The sequence below is a fragment of the Scaptodrosophila lebanonensis genome, unplaced genomic scaffold, assembly GCF_003285725.1.
Source record: "Scaptodrosophila lebanonensis strain 11010-0011.00,11010-0021.00 unplaced genomic scaffold, SlebRS2 tig00000053-arrow-pilon, whole genome shotgun sequence".
Classification (NCBI taxonomy): Eukaryota; Metazoa; Arthropoda; class Insecta; order Diptera; family Drosophilidae; genus Scaptodrosophila; species Scaptodrosophila lebanonensis.
Window position 1 is genome coordinate 9267728 of NW_022060548.1, and position 17821 is coordinate 9285548.

The following is a 17821-nucleotide window of genomic DNA, read 5'->3' on the forward strand; positions in this document are numbered from 1 at the left end:
TGGACTGGAAATAGCGCCATGAGCCGAAAGCCATAAGCAATAATTCTGAATTTAATTCAATTTGAACAGCCACTGCTTAATCGCCTCTACTTTAAATTCTAACAATTTTTATGATTTTTTCGATATGTGCATTCATTTTTACTCGCACACCCCTCCCTTCAAAAGTTAACGAAGTCAATCAAAAATGTTGGCGGGCGCCAACAACAACAACAACAGCAGCAGCTGCTATAAACAAATTGCAAATGAAAATGAAAATGATGAAAAATGTATGTGCGCCGTTTTTGTTGTTGATTTGTGTTTGTTTTACAACCAATGTACTACATATACTTATGTATTTTTGTTTGTTTACTGCATAGTTGCTAAAACACTATCAACAACAACAATAACATAAGATCAATACTCTGGGTTCCTTGCCTTTGTGGCAATTAAACTAACCGAGGCACTGTGGTTCGGCATCATTGTAGTAAATCGGCCAATATGCTTTCATTTTTCAAATATTTCACTATACTTTTATTAAAAAACGAAACTTTTTTTTAATCAGGCGCATAGTTTTATAGGAATCGCTGGTAAAGTAAAACTGTACGATTCTTAGTCTTCCCATAAATATATATATTTTTTTAAAGTTAATATTATAATATTGGCAAACAAGATTGAAAAATGGCAATTGTTATTGCCCTTAAACCACTGTGCGATACTTGTTATATCTACTTGTACTCGTCTTCTTTATACAAATCGTGCGTTTGACGTTTGCAACAATTAGACACAGTCTGAGATGAACATTGACTAATTGATAGCTTATCAATTAATTGCTTGATGGGTAAATTGTTTATGATTATTTATTTCAAACATGCAATGGAGATTATTCATCAGAGTGACAAATTGAACGCCCAACAACATTGAAGCAATATTGTGAGTAACCAAAGCCAACTTAAAGGTTGTTATGTTGTAACTCAAAGCTGCATTAAACAAAAACCATGAGAAATAAAAAAAATATTCGTCTATAACCTTTAATGTTGCGCGGCACATAAAACAGTTTGCAAATGTTATTTATTTGAATAAATATTTGTTGTATTACTCTATGACTCGAGTCAAAATATTAACAGCAAGTGGTGCACAAACATGGCTCAATAAAATATTCAAAGTTATCTAGAAGGGCCAATTAAAATTTAAAAATTTATATTACTTATGTACTTGTGTTGTCGTAAGTCCTCTCTTCAGGTTTTAAGACAGTAAGAGTGCCTTAAGAAGTTTCTGGACCGGAAAAAAGTAGTCATTTTTAAACTATTTAGATATGATATGATTTATATTTATTCACTTCACATCACTCACATCACTTAATTGGCAAAAAATCAATTGTGGCCTTTCATAAAGTCACTTTTAAATCTATTGTTCATGCCTTCCCCACAACTCAAACACAATTCTTCAACGAAATCTGCAAACAAAAGAGGAAACGCTATCCCTTACATATACTATGCGTAAGATTTTAAAATGTCGTTAACTTTAATTATTTTTTAAGCATATCAAAATATTTACTTACTCGTATAATACAAAAATAATTAGGAGTTATTGGAGTTCTCTTCGACTTTATTAATATTTAAAAACGATTTAATTCATTTTAATTTGATTTTATTCAGATTGATTTAAAGTTGTTTGTTATATATTCTATAAAATGCTAGAATTATTAAAATTTGAAACTCACAGGTAGAGAGACATTTGGTTATATTAGGTGACTCGATTTCGCTGCTTATAAATTTTTTTTAAAATTTTTGTACATATGAGTTTTAAGGTTAATTTATTATACCACAATTATAAGTATAATTATTTCATTAATATAAATTATTCAAGGTTTAAAAGTCCAACAGTTGAGGCTAATGAGTTTGTAGTTACGAATGTCGTCAGTGCTATGTATTCGTATATGTGGGAAGATTATACGTTTTGATTGTTCGAATTATTGACATCAATAAAGACGCGAAACTGCAACCAAGCGGTGAATGGAAAAAATAAAAAGTATTTGCTATTTATTTCTATGCATATAAAAATTAGCAATCATGTATATTTGTCAGTAATTTGCTGGAATTCAACATGCTTTTTAATATAATCGAAAGATCGACCAGGTTTCTTTCTCTTGGTCTAGTTTACTTTAGTTTTATTTTAGTGGGCTTCGAGCATTTTAAATTCGATTCCATCTAAGTTGTCGCTTGTATTCATTTTTTTTTCACTTCCTGGTATTTCTTGTCTCCAAACAATGAGCCACAATTTGCCAGTCATCATCAAACGAATGTATTTATTGCTATTGGCTATAGAAGTTGGCTATGTATGTGAATGTGTGTATGAGTGTGTGTGTGCCATTTTATTGAACGCTCTTCAAAGGCAGATCGAATTTTTGCATTGCCGTCTATTGTTACACATGTTCTGCCGCTCTCTGAATTTTCCAGCCATATACGGTTCCAAGCACGTGCCCCAACCTGCCGCTGCCCCTGCCCTAGACTCTGCCCCGCCAACGACATCTATGTTCAGCTTTTTGTGCACTACCTGAGCGCCTCTGTATCTTAATTGTGCTGTCAATCATTTTGCATATTTGCACAAGCGCCAAGAGCAAAAAAAAGGAAATTGACGACAACAACAAATGCGCGAAATATTTGATGGTCAAGTCAGCGGGCCAGCGACATGGCCATCTAGATTGATGAGCAGGTGTGGCGTGGTGGGAGGGGGAGGGGGAAGGGGGCAGGTAGACTGTGACTAGCAAATCACATTTATTTAAATTGTATGAAACATTTACATACATACATGTATTTATATAGACATGCGTACAGCTATGTTTGTTGATATATGCGTCTAACTGTTCGTTATGACAAATCAATTTCAAGATTTCGAAAATACAAAATTGTTGACAGCTGAAAAATTTAAGCTAATGCTTAAAATATTGATTGTTTCTCCATATTCTTTGTAGAATAAAAAAGGCGCATATTATAAATAATATCTCCGTCCGTCTGCTTGTCCGGCAAGGAACACCAAAATTTGGGATGGAGACTAATCATATCTGGAGCAAGTTTTTCAACAACAGTCTTGTAGAGATTACTTGTTTGCTTAAAAAGAAGACTAAATAGAACGATCGGAACAGAATTCAATATAAGTACTTTTCATTAGTAAGGATATATTTTAATTGTGCCGCTTAATAATCTAGGGCTTACACGAAATCGGCTAACTATATCATTAGGCTGTCATGGTATATATTGATACAACTCAGTTGATAAGTACTTTAGGTGAAAGTCTATTGTGTTTTGTTTTGTTTTAAAATAAATAAAGAAACCTTAAAAAACAAGTAACACTATACTGTTCCATTTTTCTTAGACTAGCAGACTTTGTAAATACATTTTTTCGAGCTGCTTATTTCAATTTCTACTTATTTCAATTTCAGTAATTTAGAAGATTTAGGTAACGGAAGCAGAACTTATATTTTAAATTAAAACAAATATATATATTATATTATTATAATTATTATTTTAGTAATGATTTTCTAAAATCTGCACAACAATTTTTTTGAGTCAAGTGGTGTTTTGGTGTTCCTTTTTATTCCACCTTCGTTCTACTTCTATTCTGATTCTGTTTCACGTTTGTTCTACTTCTGGGCCGATTCTAATCCACTTTTGTTCCACTTCCTTTTCTCTGTTGCACCATTTTGTATTCACTTTTCAAATGTAAGTGCTAGTGATTTGCAGAAGGGGAAATTTCGCCTCTACAATTTTTAGTCGATTTTGAAATACAGGCCTGATAGTATTTATTACAGCAGCGGAAATAGCTTTCATTTAATTAAAATCCGTTTAGCCACAGGCCAATTGCATTAAATGCTTTCAAATATTTATTGTGCATAAATTCAATTTATTAGTTGCATAACCAAAATATTTACTCATAGAAGAAAAGTAAACAGCAACAACAACAACAACAAATGCAATCATTATTGGGGAAAACGGAAACATATGCAAACATGTTGATTTTAGCTCGTCTTTATTCATTTCTTTGCACTTGGCTGAGTGCCAACAAACAACAGTCGGTTTTATCAGAAACGTTGCATGGCAGCCATATGTGGCAGCTTTAAGGCCCCAAAACACAGTCTGTGGCATGTGCGAGAGAAATATTGTCATCTAAGTGTTACCCTTGGTACCAATTTTACTTGCATTTTCATATTGCCTGTCTTTTTGGTGTACCTCTCTGCATTACACACGAAACGTTAAGCACTTGATATGGCTTAGAAATGGAACTAGAAAAACGAGCGTCGTCGGCTACTCGAGTTCACTCAACTAAGTGATGTCCTATGCCTCTTTTTAGTGGCATCTAACTGATAATATTTTATGAAATTCATTTCATTCATTTAAGTGGCAATGTCTTGTCAATATAAAATACAGAACTTATAAATATTAAGGGGAAACTTAAATACTAAGGGGATATTTTTAGTCTACACTGCCAGCTTAAGCTACAAATATTACAACACATGTCGACCACTGACCTTTTCTTATATATGAGGTGTTTTTTTTTAGTAAATTCATTTCTCTTTGGACGTTGTCAGCCTTTTTTATTATGCCACAAAATATTTTATTGTGTAGTGCTTATTTAAACAAACTAAAAATACCCTTCTTTTACGCTGCATGACCTGAAGAGTATATGAAATGCGTTTTGGAAATGTGCATCCACTGCTGTCTCTACGCCTTGAACTACTTTCTGCTGCAATTTCTAAACTCTTTTTCGCTCGATGCATCTGAGCGGGAACAATAGCAGCAAAAGCAGCATCCTGCTGCCATTGTTGTTGCTGTTATTGTTGGAGAGTGGCGTTTCAGTAAATCATGTCGCTGCTGCTGCTTGCGGCTTATATGGCTGCCTGTCTGCATGTCTGCGTAGGTGAAATGGTTCTTTCATTTTCGGCCATAAATCTGAGCCACAAAGTGCACAAACAACAACACATAGCTATGTAGTACGAGAAAATGCATTACAATAAACAGTTTTGTGCAGTGAAGTGCATTTGAGGCATGCCTCGCATTCCTGCCCAACGAACTCATTTTATTTGCATTAGAACAAATACATATTAAACGCAAACAGAAATGGTTTAACTGCTAACTGCAGCTCTAATTAGTACCAAGTGATGTGTAGATACGCGCATCCACAGTTGTATCTTTGAATATGCATTTAAAGGTAAGCAGCAATTGCGCAAATCAAACAGAAACCTCACCTTTCGAATCTGTATATCTCGATGAGGTCAAGTGCGTCCAACATGACGTTATTCTCATGCTGCGCTCCACATATCTAAGTATCTAACTATTGAATGATTGCGTCGATAAGCTGACCAAAGTCTTGTTCTCAGCACATTGACGGCTTTAAGTGACTTTTGATGTTTCTGCTGGTTTTTCGCAGTTTTTTCTGAACAAATCCGAGCTGGAGTCAAGCAAACAAGATTTTGCTTTTCAATATTGAATTAAATTTTTTGTACTTATATACAATATTTTATAAATGTTATGGAACTAGTAATAACAAATTTGATTAAATAAATGTAATGTACAAATCTCCAATTAATTGGTTATTTCACTATTTTTAATAATATTAAAATGAATATTTAAAGCATTTGCATTTCATTTTTAATTGAATTATTTTTATTTATAAAGTTAACAGCTAAAATGAGCTTGCAATATTGAATTGAATCTTTATATACTTATATGCTTATAATATTAACAATTTCTAATTAAAAGCTGAAAAGCTTCTTTATTCTGTCGTGTTTAGTACTCATACCAATATTAATTATTATATGTACTTAAAATATGCGAAAACTCGTTCATCATGTGTTCGAACTGAAATAAATTATTTAAAAATAACATAAATTACTAAAAAAGGTGTACGAACTCTTATGCTCAGAAATGAAAAAGAAAAATATAATTTCTATAGCTTTAAAGTTCAAAGCTAGCTCGAGTATTTCAAAGAAATATCAAATGTTACTTTCATTTCGAATTCCTAAGTCTACAAAGCATACATAAATACATTTTCATATACAACATATTACTTATTATTTTAGCACTATATTTTCGTTAAAAATTGTATTGATAAGTGATTAAATTGTATGATTTCTATGCAATTAAATTAAAATCTAGAGCTTTTTTGGGTAATACTGGAAATATTGATATTATACATAATTAAATACACTTTCAATACATTTTAAAGCAGTGAGGCATGGGGTTTTTTTATTCCTTATGAAAATGTATAATTTTTCTTGGTTTCTAATGTCTAAAACAGATATTTATTTTGAATAATTAGATTTCTTTTTTTTTATACCCTGTACCCGTAGGGTAAAAAGGGTATATTAGGTTTGTGCAAAGTATGTAACATGCAGAAGGAAGCATCTCCGACCCCATAAAGTATATATATTCTGAATCAGCATGACGAGAGAAATCGATCTAGACATGTCCGTCCGTCTGTCCGTCCGTCTGTCCGTCTGTCCGTCTGGATGAACGCGAGGATCTCAGAAACTATAAAAGCTAGAATAACCAAAGTTGGTATCCAGATTCTCCTAGGTCCGAGTAAGGACGAGTTTATTTTTTTTTTTTAATTTTCCCCCCCTTCCCCCGCTACAGAATTTCGTCAATAGCGTCCACATTTCAAATGCTACCTCAACCAAACTTTGCACACATAATTTATATATAATTGTCTACTGTTGTTTGTCCAATTCGGTCAATTCGGAGAAAAGTTATTAGCGAAACAAATTCTCTACAGTACAACCCCCACAAACTGCAGCAACGAGTTCGCTCTTCTTCTTCCTGTTTTTGCTGCTGCTATGGGCGCATACTTGTATAACTCAGTGACGGAAGTTTACCTGGGTACAGGGTATTACACTGTCGGGCTTGCTCGACTGTAGCGTTCTCTCTTGTTAAATTTGTAATTCATTTTTTTCTATTTCAAAAAATAATATATGTTCTTAATATTTCTACACTTTAAATAAAATGTTCTTTTACTTGCTTACCGACGCATTTGAGTAATAATTGCTGTATCGAAACGTAACAATCTTCATAAATGAGTCGTGGCATTGCAGTGCCAGAATAACAAAATATATTAGAAATCTTATCATTTTGAATGAATTCGAGCTTCTCCTCTATATGCTGTGTATTAAGTCTGTCTTGTTAGGCTGCACCGATGAAACAAACTGTTTATTTCCATACATTGTTTATTTAATAGCAAATGAGAAGAAATTCACTGAATGCTGATTAAATGTATAAATGCGTGCATTATTTAAGAAATGTATGGCTCTTATCAATATTTGTATAGCACATATTTATGTATGTAAGTAAATATGGTATACAGGTGGAGACAGATTATAAAAAATTGATCTTCCTCTCTCCACAGGTATTGAGCGATACGTCATAGAATTCTTAATTTTTGCTATGGCTATGGCTCAATACATAATTTAAATAATTCGCTGAAGCCAAACAAATATTAAAGACTGGTGGCCCTAGTTTCGGTAATTTTCGAATACAAGGCGGCCAGATGTACAAACAGAAAGAAGAAAAGGCACAATTGTAACGAAAGTAACTTACTAGATTTATTCTGAGTGCTCAATTTCTTTCTGTGCCATTATTTTGTCCCTTTTAATACCTTTACTTAAAATATCAAATACTAAACAATGCTTTCTTAATAACAATTTTTCCAAAGTCCCAAGCTCTCTCTTTCATATTTTAACAGACCCAAGTTATTCAAATTCATGTTTTCCTTTCTTTTTGCGGTCAATAGCCTTATTATGCGTCGCACATATTAAAATTGGCCAATAATAGCGTGTGTCTACTGAACGTATTAGCATTCTGGTCCACTAAATTGGCAAATGCATGGCAACGGCAACGATTTCGAGCAATAAATATGCGTATATTCAAAGGTTTTCCTCTTATTCCACAGTCAGAGAGAGGTTCATTGTCTCCAAAATAAATTGCAGCGCTAACAACTCTTTTTTGTTTTATGTCTCGGCCGGCAGACAAGCCAACGTGCCGTGCATATTTATTTCAGAAAAGTATACAATATATGTATGATATTGTTTATTTATAAATAATAATACTATCTGGGGTCAACTTGCCCCCACAACTGCATTTTGGCGACAGTTCAGTTACATTTCGATCAACCGGTAAGCCAGACAAAGGACAAAAGCTGTCTCAGCTCGTGCAGGACGAACATAATACATACAAGTATATAGATATAAATGGCTTACAATCAAGCACACTCTTGGGTTGTCCAAATGGCATGCAGATTAATAGGCGTGCGAATATATGTATTTATTTCTATATATACATTGATGTAAGAGCTGCGCAGAAAGGTGAACGGCAAATGTCGTGAACGACCACAATTAAAGTTCAAATTTTGAAAACTAGTATACGGCACTACTTTTTACAAAATTTACAAGTCCTTGTCTCAAACCCAAGCTAAATAGATATAAAAATGTGTAAGATTTAGATTCCCACAAACAAATGTTGAAAGCACGCTTTGAAATAATTTTATTACATTTAGAAGTATATTGATTCCAAAAATTATATACTGGCTACATTATATGATTTAACGCTTTAGCTATATACTTATACCCTACCTTCTAACAGCGAAAACACATAAAGTATCTCTAATTCGCTTAATAGAGCCTTTTAGCCAGATACGAGTACACCTTTCCTAGCGATATTCAAAAGCATCTACGCGCGTTTGATAAAAAGAAATATCAGTTTTTTTAAACCAAATGAAATCAAGAAAAGTTCCACTTGCATTTCAAAAACCAACGCCATGACCTCATTGTCTACGTCTTCTTTGTAGCTGTTGGCTGTTCCTGAGCTAAATCCAAAGGCTGTGATCGTAAAACGTTTAAAATGTTATGAATTTCATAAATTTAACAACATAATGAGTGCGTGAATAACGTCACAATCGTGACGGCATTTCGTAGTCACGCGCACAGCTCTATTCTATAAATTATGAAGAGACTTGGTGGAGCCCGGCACACGGCATCAAGATGTATGTATTTATACTCGTATATGCCTGCCTGGACGGTCGTATCGCGACTCTGGCATCGCATTAAAACAGACGAGTTATTAGGAAAATGCGTGCGTATGCCTGACCCACAGACTTAATAGACGCCTCCGAGTATTCCCAATTCCGCTTCTGATGTGGATGTGGATGTCGATGCCAATGCCGTTAAGTGCCGCATACCAACACGTAAAAAACGAAAATTTATTGAAGCGCACTTCCGCAAACAGCGGGCAGCGAACAACAACACTAAGAGCAGGATGTTATATGTTTAAACACAGAATGGCGAGAACAACGACTGCAAGTTGAAGGGCAGACATTTATAAAACACTTTTGGCCATTTCTCTTCATTATGTGGCCGACAAACATATACGAGAGTATACGAGTGTGCAGTGCGATCTCGATAGCTCGCACAAAGCGTTAACTCCAATTCATTAAAGACTTTTTTGTCACCTCACAAATCATTGTATTTATTGCGGAGAGGTTTGATTTCAATTTAAATGTTTACCCGAAAATTAAAGCCTAAATGGGGCATAACTTCATGAATTGGAAATAGAGTGAGGGATCTTCCTGAAGTGTTAAGGTTAATAATATAAAAATTTTAAGTAATATAAATAACAGAAATAAATATCCTTATTCCACACTTTTTGTGTTTCGAACACTATTTGTGCGAATTATCAAAGTTATACTGTCTATGTACATACATATATAAACGCAAGCCAGGCCGAACAATTTCTTTAAGTTTTGCTGCTTGACGGTGAATTTTTTTTTTTTTTGTTTTCCAAGGCACTTAATGAAGTTTTCAGACACCATTCCTGGCCATTTGAATAATTGAGGCGACAGCCGCAAGCACCAAAAAGTCGGCGACACTTTTGACAAATCACTGAACACGGACTTTTGGCAATTAGGCCAGAAATATGCCGACAAAGCAAATTAATAAATTAATTCAAAAACGAGTAGAACGGACTCTTGAATACGCTGTACCCGAATTTTTTTCTGCTATAGCTAAATATATAAATAAGATAAATTTTGGTAGTACACCGATTTTGATGAAACATTATCTTCAGGCACCGTGATATTCTTATCAACAATTAAATTATTCTACTAAGAGTGTTGTTTCCACCAATCGATCCCATGGCAGCCATATAAATAAATGAGGCTATATATGACTTGAAATAAACTTGTAAAAAAAATGTATCTGTCTACTAAGTCAGTAGCTGTTATGGCTTAAATGTTCTCGGTGCTCATACAGGCGAACAGAGGTGCAAACAGTCCGACAATTAGTCTCAACATGCTGATAATACATGTGCTTATAATATTCGCATGTATAGTATGTGCCTTCGACGTTTAGACTTACAAGCATACTCTTTCACTTCCTTCATGTGTAGGGTATAATAAATGTTTGCAGGCAACAACAAGGTCGCTGGAGGCCGTAAATGAGCTGTGATTAATTTTTGAGCGCAATTTTGTGGTAACTTTAGACGCTACAGGCAAGGCGGAAGCTTGCACTTGAATTTAAATACATACTCAACTATGTACTTGCTGCACACACAAGTAGCCACATGAGTATTAGCCACAATTGTGTTGCCACATGCGAGCAGTTGGAATGAAATTCAAAGCCGACCCACTAACCGCAACAGCGACGCTCACTGCTCCGTTAATAATTAATTACATAATTAACCGCGAATTAATACATACACGACTGCTTTAATTGTCGTTGTCGATTTGATGCCACAACAGCAGTAGGAGCAGCAATAACAACAACAAAAACAATATAACAGCTATTGTCAATATGTACAGTTGGCCAGCACTGCGAAGCAAACAAATTTGTTGCAAATAAAACAAAACGAAAGTTATTTAAATAAAACGCTGACTAACTGCCCTGCAATCGTTGCAATTTTCCTTAGAAGCAATAAATTCATATACACTTGGAGAAAACTGTATAACAAATTTTGAGAAAGTCATCGATGGAGAAGTAGGGAATTTGAATTGAATTGAAACTGCAGAGTTATTTGAAATTACTGTAACAGTGAAGACTAATTGTGCACCTTGGAAATGTAACATCATGTTGAGAAAGAAATGCATTTCCTATACCATACTTTAGAAATAACACTCTAGAATTCGGTTTACAATAGAATGAAAAAATAAGAAATCAATCGGACAGGGAAAAAGAAAAAAACATTTTATTGCTACATATTAAGGAATATAATCCCAATAACCCAGCAGATATATACAGCAAAAATATATAACAAGAAGGTCTTAAAATATAAATTAAGCATAATGAAGCTTTAAACAAAACAAACCAAACACAAACCAATCTTATCCAGCTTATAGACATGTTAATAACTGATTAACAATTCTAATAATTATTATATATCGTTACTTTTAACTCTGCCTAAAATTCTTATATTACAATTTTTTCTTCGAGTGTTTCTGGCTCTGCTTGATCTAGCGCCACTCTTAGGGTTCAGTTGACTTCTTACTATAACTCTAGCAGTCATAACCGGGTGTCTGTCTCTATTTCTGTTTTCATATCTGTTTTTGCCACTTTTCTTTGTACTTGGTGCTCGGCAGTGAAGCGTATTGAAAACAAATATTGTATTTCAAACAAATATTATTTTCCTGCTTACCAGCTCGTAATTTTTAGCTGCTATTGTAGTCACGAGCTGTGTTGTATTGTTGTTTGTCTGTCAGCCAGTCAGTCAGTCAGCCACCTTGGCAGTGAGTCTGTAGCTGACATTGTTAGCACAGGTTTTACAATTCACAATTATTGTTATACATTTCGTTTTGCTTTTTAAAATAAAAGCCTTTTTAGACATACGAGCATTTGCTTCTGGTCGTGTTTAAAATTTAACTATATTTAACAGAGATTAAAGTTGAGATGCCTCAGTAGTCCATTGTAATCTTCAGCCTTCAATAAACCAATAATCAATTTTTAATAATTTTTAAGCAATTTTAAACAATACATTTGTTATTCTAATTTATAATGAATTAATTTTATGAACTAAGAACTTTTACTTATGTCTAATGTGTCTGAAAATTGAACCACAAGCGATCTTTATTTAATTTTCACGAATTTTGACTAAAACCTGCTCTATACTCGTATAACCGTAATTTTGTAATAATTTTTTAAATTTTTGTTTGTTTTTAATAACAATATTTGGGTATCTTTTGTATGATACCGGTTCGATTCGATGCCTAAAATATTATGAATGAAGCATTTATTTACAAAATATTTTTTTTAAATATTACATTATTAGTTTAGATTTATTTAATCATTTAGTTTGTCTATGCTGAGAACATATATTCAATTGTTCTTTCGCGACTATATTGTCTTACAAATGGTGCTGGATTGTCAGAACCAAGGGGAATAGTTAGAAGTGAGTCCAAAGTTAACACTACTTTTAAGATTAAAAAATAATAACAGTGGGCTTAACAAGTTTTTCAAAAACGCAACCGATTTATATTTTTAGTTTTTCTTTGAAAATGATTGTCAGTTCTTCGCGGCTGCAAGCTGTAATTTTTATTGTAGTTTTTGTAAAAGAATTTAAATACTTAGAAACTCTAGAGCTTGATAAAACTAACGAGTTGGATATGTTACTTTTCAAATCTATTGCTGCCAGTCTGGGAATTCATAGTTTTAATCCATGAACTTATGAAGTTCCCCCCTTAATTTGAAGGCGTGCTGTGCAGCATTTTAATTTGTTTAAGACTCAAGAAGAAGTCAGAGTCTGTCGAGAATTGAAAAAATGCCACACGCATCGGACAAAGTCTGTGTGCAACATTTGCAGATGTTTATTTTTAAGTCTGTGGCAAGGAAAGTGCTCCCATTGCTGTGGCAACCTGTGGCAGCGTGCATAATTATTTTTAGCACTCACTCACCCGCCAGCCCCCGGCCTCGCCCCGCCCGCAAACACACTCTCACAAAGAGCTTAATTATGCCGCACTGCTCGCTGCGCTTTGGCGGCTAAAGATAAATGTCTCTTGCCTTTTGTGCTGCGGCCATTTTGCAACAATCAAATAGGGTGGCGATGGCGGCAGATGTGGTGGTTTCGGTGATGGCGGCGTAGTGGCGCTGTTGGCGAAGGCTGGCAGCACAAAGCACAAAAAAGTAGCGAAAAAAAAGGACTGGCATGGCCTAGCCTGGCCTGGCCTGCTGACGGGCAACTCATTAAAGTCATGGCGAGGACAACACAAAGACACCAACACACAAAACCAGACTGTGCCTTTATGCAACCCGCCAGCAAGGATGTGTGCGGGTACACAATCCCTGTTGCTCACGGGGTGCAAGGCGTTGTTTTTAATCGAGCTCAGCAACTTGGATTCCAGATTAGACAGTAGGTTGGAGAACTAATCAACAACTTGTTGAATCTAAATACAAATTCTTAAAACATATTTTTATATACTTTAATGGATATACAAGTACCGGAGCAGTTAATCGAAAGCTCTAATGTGTTGATCTGGTGATTGATCTAATCAAGGTCGGTTTACTAACTAGCAGTTCTATTTATCTAGCATTTGTGTACAAGTGTAGGAATTTACTTTCTTGAGCTATAAATTGTATATTTAGTGGATTATAGTATTACTTATAAACAGTGAAAGCTGAACTGAACATAATCCACTCATACATATTATCACTCATTTCTAGAAAGTTGTCTTCTTCCGCTTAGATCGTCTCATATACTCTATTGTTCCTTTTAAATCAACTTTCTGACGCCACCTTACAACCCGACCGAATCGCAATTATGAATAACAACATTCCTCAGCTAAAAGTAATAATCTTTAATCTCTAAACACATATCTCTCTTTTTATAGGATTTCATAAAAGGAAGGGTGCACGATATCTCAAATGTGTCGCTTCTTGCCACTAGTGGTACGCCCGTAAAACAGACTATAGGTGTGTTGTTCGATCAGCAGGGGTTGTGGCTCGTATATTGTTCGTTTTAAATCAACTCCCTGACGCTTCCTTAAAGCACGACCTAATCGCAATTACAAATTACAGCATTCCTTAGCTGGAATCAAACATCTTTAATCTCCAATCACAAATCTCTTTGAGCATTTTTGTGCGAATTTCTAAAAAGAACGGGGCACTAGCAATCTCAATAGTGTCGCCACTTGCCACTAATACAGTCTATAGGAATGTGTGTCGTTCGTGCAGCAGAGCTTGTGGTGCGCTATATGTGTGGGTGCGGTGTGTCTTTAAATTGCAACGACATCATTAAAGTGACGCTATGAGTATGTGTGGGCGCAACTCAAATTAAGCCGCAAACGCCGTCAAAGTAAGTTTTTTTTTTCTATACGCATATATTTTTATATGGCCCCCTTAGTGGGTGAGTTGGACTGCGCTGACGTTGTTGTTGTCTCAACAACTTCTCCGACTCGAGTGCTGCGAGTGGTGCCAACAGTTGAGGCGACAAGTAAATGCAATTCAAAATAATAATGCGAAAAGCAATTGAAAGCGGGAAACTAAAAACGAAAATTATACAAAACTTTCCTTTTGGCACAAGAATGTAAAAGTTGTGCTGACAGGCTAAGAGGCTAAAGGCTTTAGTCAGAATATCCTGAATTTATGCTTTAATTCGTTACTTTGATAAAAACAAATAGAAATTTGAAACATATTTTGAACTTCAAGCGGCTCTATAGCGACAACAATTTTTTGTGTGCAAATTGTTTGCTTGTCTGACCATGGCTTTTCTTTTGATTTTGACTCCATAAAGCAGACTTAGTTGATCTCAAGCTTTGTTGAGTTGCATCTATGGCCCAAAAAGCCAAAACAAACTTTTTTTGTGAACTATTTGCATGTCTGACCGAAGCTCTAGTGGCATGTGTGTATGTGTGTGGTTGCGGGTGGCACGCTTTTGCTGCGGCTGATTGGCCAAATCACTTGCCAGCTCTTTGCACTTTTAGCCAACATCAAAGGCACGTCAGTCACGCCCATCAATCCCGCTCCATACTCGTACATATAAGCCCCCCACAACCACATCACATCACCCTTTGTGCATACAAAATGCATGTTTTTTTTTTTTTTTGATCAACATTTTACAACAATATACATTTTTGTTGGCCCTGCACGCTGCTGCTGTTTGCTGGCATTTGCGGTTAAACACATTTTTCGAATAGCCTCTGTGACAAGCAACTGCGTGGCGTACACATTGCTGCGAAGTTTCGACATCAAATTGTTTGGCCAACGAAAATTTGCATGCCCGCTTGTGCAGCTGACATCAGAACACAACAAAAAAGCTGCTGTGCATAATTTAAATTTATTTATTTATTAACGAAAGCGACGCCCAGCCGCACATATGCCACACGTTGTGGCAGCCACAGTTCCTTTTTAATTTACTTGGCTTAAACTTGTAAACGGCACAGACACCACACCAGCGTGTGGCAAGTGCCAAGTGCCATGTGGCAACCTGCCTCACTCGGTTAAGGCGTCGAGCTGTCGCCGCCAACGCTGGCTCAGCCTCAGCCTCAACCACTGCCACTGCCACTGCCAGGACAACAGCTGCATAAATCTCTTGCATTTTTAATTAACTTTTTGTGCCGTGAGCAGTGGCTGAGTGGATGATGCGGCGTAGGTGTGTGTGTGTGTATCTGTGTGTGTGTAAACAAGCGCGCATCTGCGAGGGTGTCAGCTCATTATCACGAAAGGTCGCACGGAAAAAAAATGTCCACACAAACAACACAAAAGCAGCAGCAGTCGAGCACGAAATCTTCCAAGGAATTTCCCAACAAAATGAAATAGAAAGGAGGACTCTATTGTGTGCTAAAAATGTGAACCATAAAACATTTCCACAGAAATGGCTCCATCTACAAGTTTTGTGAACACAAACATCAAAATCAAACACAATCAGATATAGTGCACAAAAAAAAAAAATACAAATGTCCGGGTTCTTTTCATTTTTTTTTTTTTTTGCAACACGACTGTGTCTCGTAGCAGGCAGATATCACTGTATGGGTCGCACATAAACAAACACAGACTGCAGTCGGAACTATGGCTGGCTTATCATATGCATGGTAACTGCACAGAATCCACTCTCTCCCCTCTCCCTAGCCCTCACTGCACCATTTCATGGCAAAACACACGCCAACAAATCGTATAATGCACCCATTTACAAGTGCATGAAAAAGCATTGCAGCGTTCTAGGCGTGGGTGCTGGCTGCCTTACACAAAAAGCTGTTCAACATGCGTCGACAACTGGCAGTGCTGTCATAATTTTTTGAGCGAAAACAGTTAGATTGCCAAAAAAAAAAAAAAATAAAGCTAAAAAAAGCTAAATCCAAGACAACACTATTTTCTTGGTTAAATTTAAGGAAATATCTGTTTTTATGTTTTCGTATTAATTATATATTCTTAATTCATAATTTATAATAATAATGAGATTCTTGTAAAAAAAAAATAATAGAATATTCACATTAAAATCAAGCTAAAAATTCTACACTTGTTCAGTTTCAGTTCAGTTTTAATTAATTTAATTATGAATATGGTTAATTTTGCTTACAAAAAACATAACTTAAGCTTAAAATGGAGTTAAGCGTATTTAAATTCACCCATTTCTTAATTTGGATTTAACCAAGGCTGAAGACCCGCTCCACTTCGCGAACACTTTGCTTTTACACTTTAGACATATCTTAACGCAGCGAAGAATATGATTTTGATAGATTTTATTATCGAAAGTCGTTTATCACTGCTTATATGCATGATTTTAAGAGTTAACAAAGATAAGGAAAAAATATATGGTGAAAAATAAAGTAAAGCTAGAAGAAGGCTAAACCAATTTTTTAAAGCTAGAATTCCCGCAACCCACTATTTTCGAATTTTTCCCGCACTGGCATTCGAAAAAAGCCAGATCTAGCGGGAAAAAAGCTAGGCAGGATGGGCATGCAATTGAAGGGCACTGCCGTTGCTTTCTCTTGCTGTGTGTGTGTGTGTGTGTGTGTGAGTGCGAGTGTAAATTTGCAAAGCTCTTTGTTGTTGCGCCATTTGCTGCAAATTTGAATTTCAACCGAATTGCAGGCGACAGTCTGAAAAAGTCGCATCTTCGTTGCGCTGTCAACGCGCTGAGTGGGTGGAACTATTGCCATAATGATATATTGCACGCATGATGGCGTTTGCATTCTCGCTGCGACAGCATTTATTTTCGTTTTTAATGCACATTGTTGCTGTTGCTGTTGCAGCTGCCACAGTGGCTAATTAGTTATTGACGCACAACCACAAAACTATGCCGCACAGAAGCACTAATCACATTTGTTGATTAACGAAATGGCCAGAATGTATCACGTCCCCCGCATATTATCGGCTGACATCGTGTTGCGTGGCAAGCTAATTACTAAGCTGCAACATCTGATTAAGGTTTGGTGGTCGGACATACATATAGAAAATAGTATTGGTTTTCTCTTCTCGCGGACGATTTACTCAAAATATTGGGCTTTTCAAATGTACTTGTAATATAAATCAAGCCTTTTATAATCCCAGAACAAGCCTTAACCCAGAAAATTATCTTTGAAAACTCGATTAAGGGGAATAGAATCAGAATGGGATTGCTAATTTAAACGACTATTTGTTGCCTTTCTTATTTAAACCAAGATTTAATTATATTTGTTGACTTTCTTATTCTGAGCATCACGTACAATAAGTATTGTACAAGTACAACTATAAAAGAAAGCATATTTTAAACCAATATTTAATTCCAATATCTAAATATAATATAATTTCGGGCAATGGCCACTCTTCGTGAAGTTGAAAAATCGATGACTTGCCAATAGATACAGCTCTTCTACCGACAAAAAATCATTTATCAAT

At 35.5% G+C, this 17821-nt stretch overlaps 1 protein-coding gene across 1 annotated transcript in view; it reads left to right on the forward strand.

Moving 5' to 3' along the window:
• The window catches only part of LOC115623595 (5-hydroxytryptamine receptor 2A), a 41135-nt gene that overhangs the window by 3391 nt on the left and 19923 nt on the right, over positions 1-17821 (forward strand). The gene's annotated exons all lie outside the window — the stretch shown is intronic.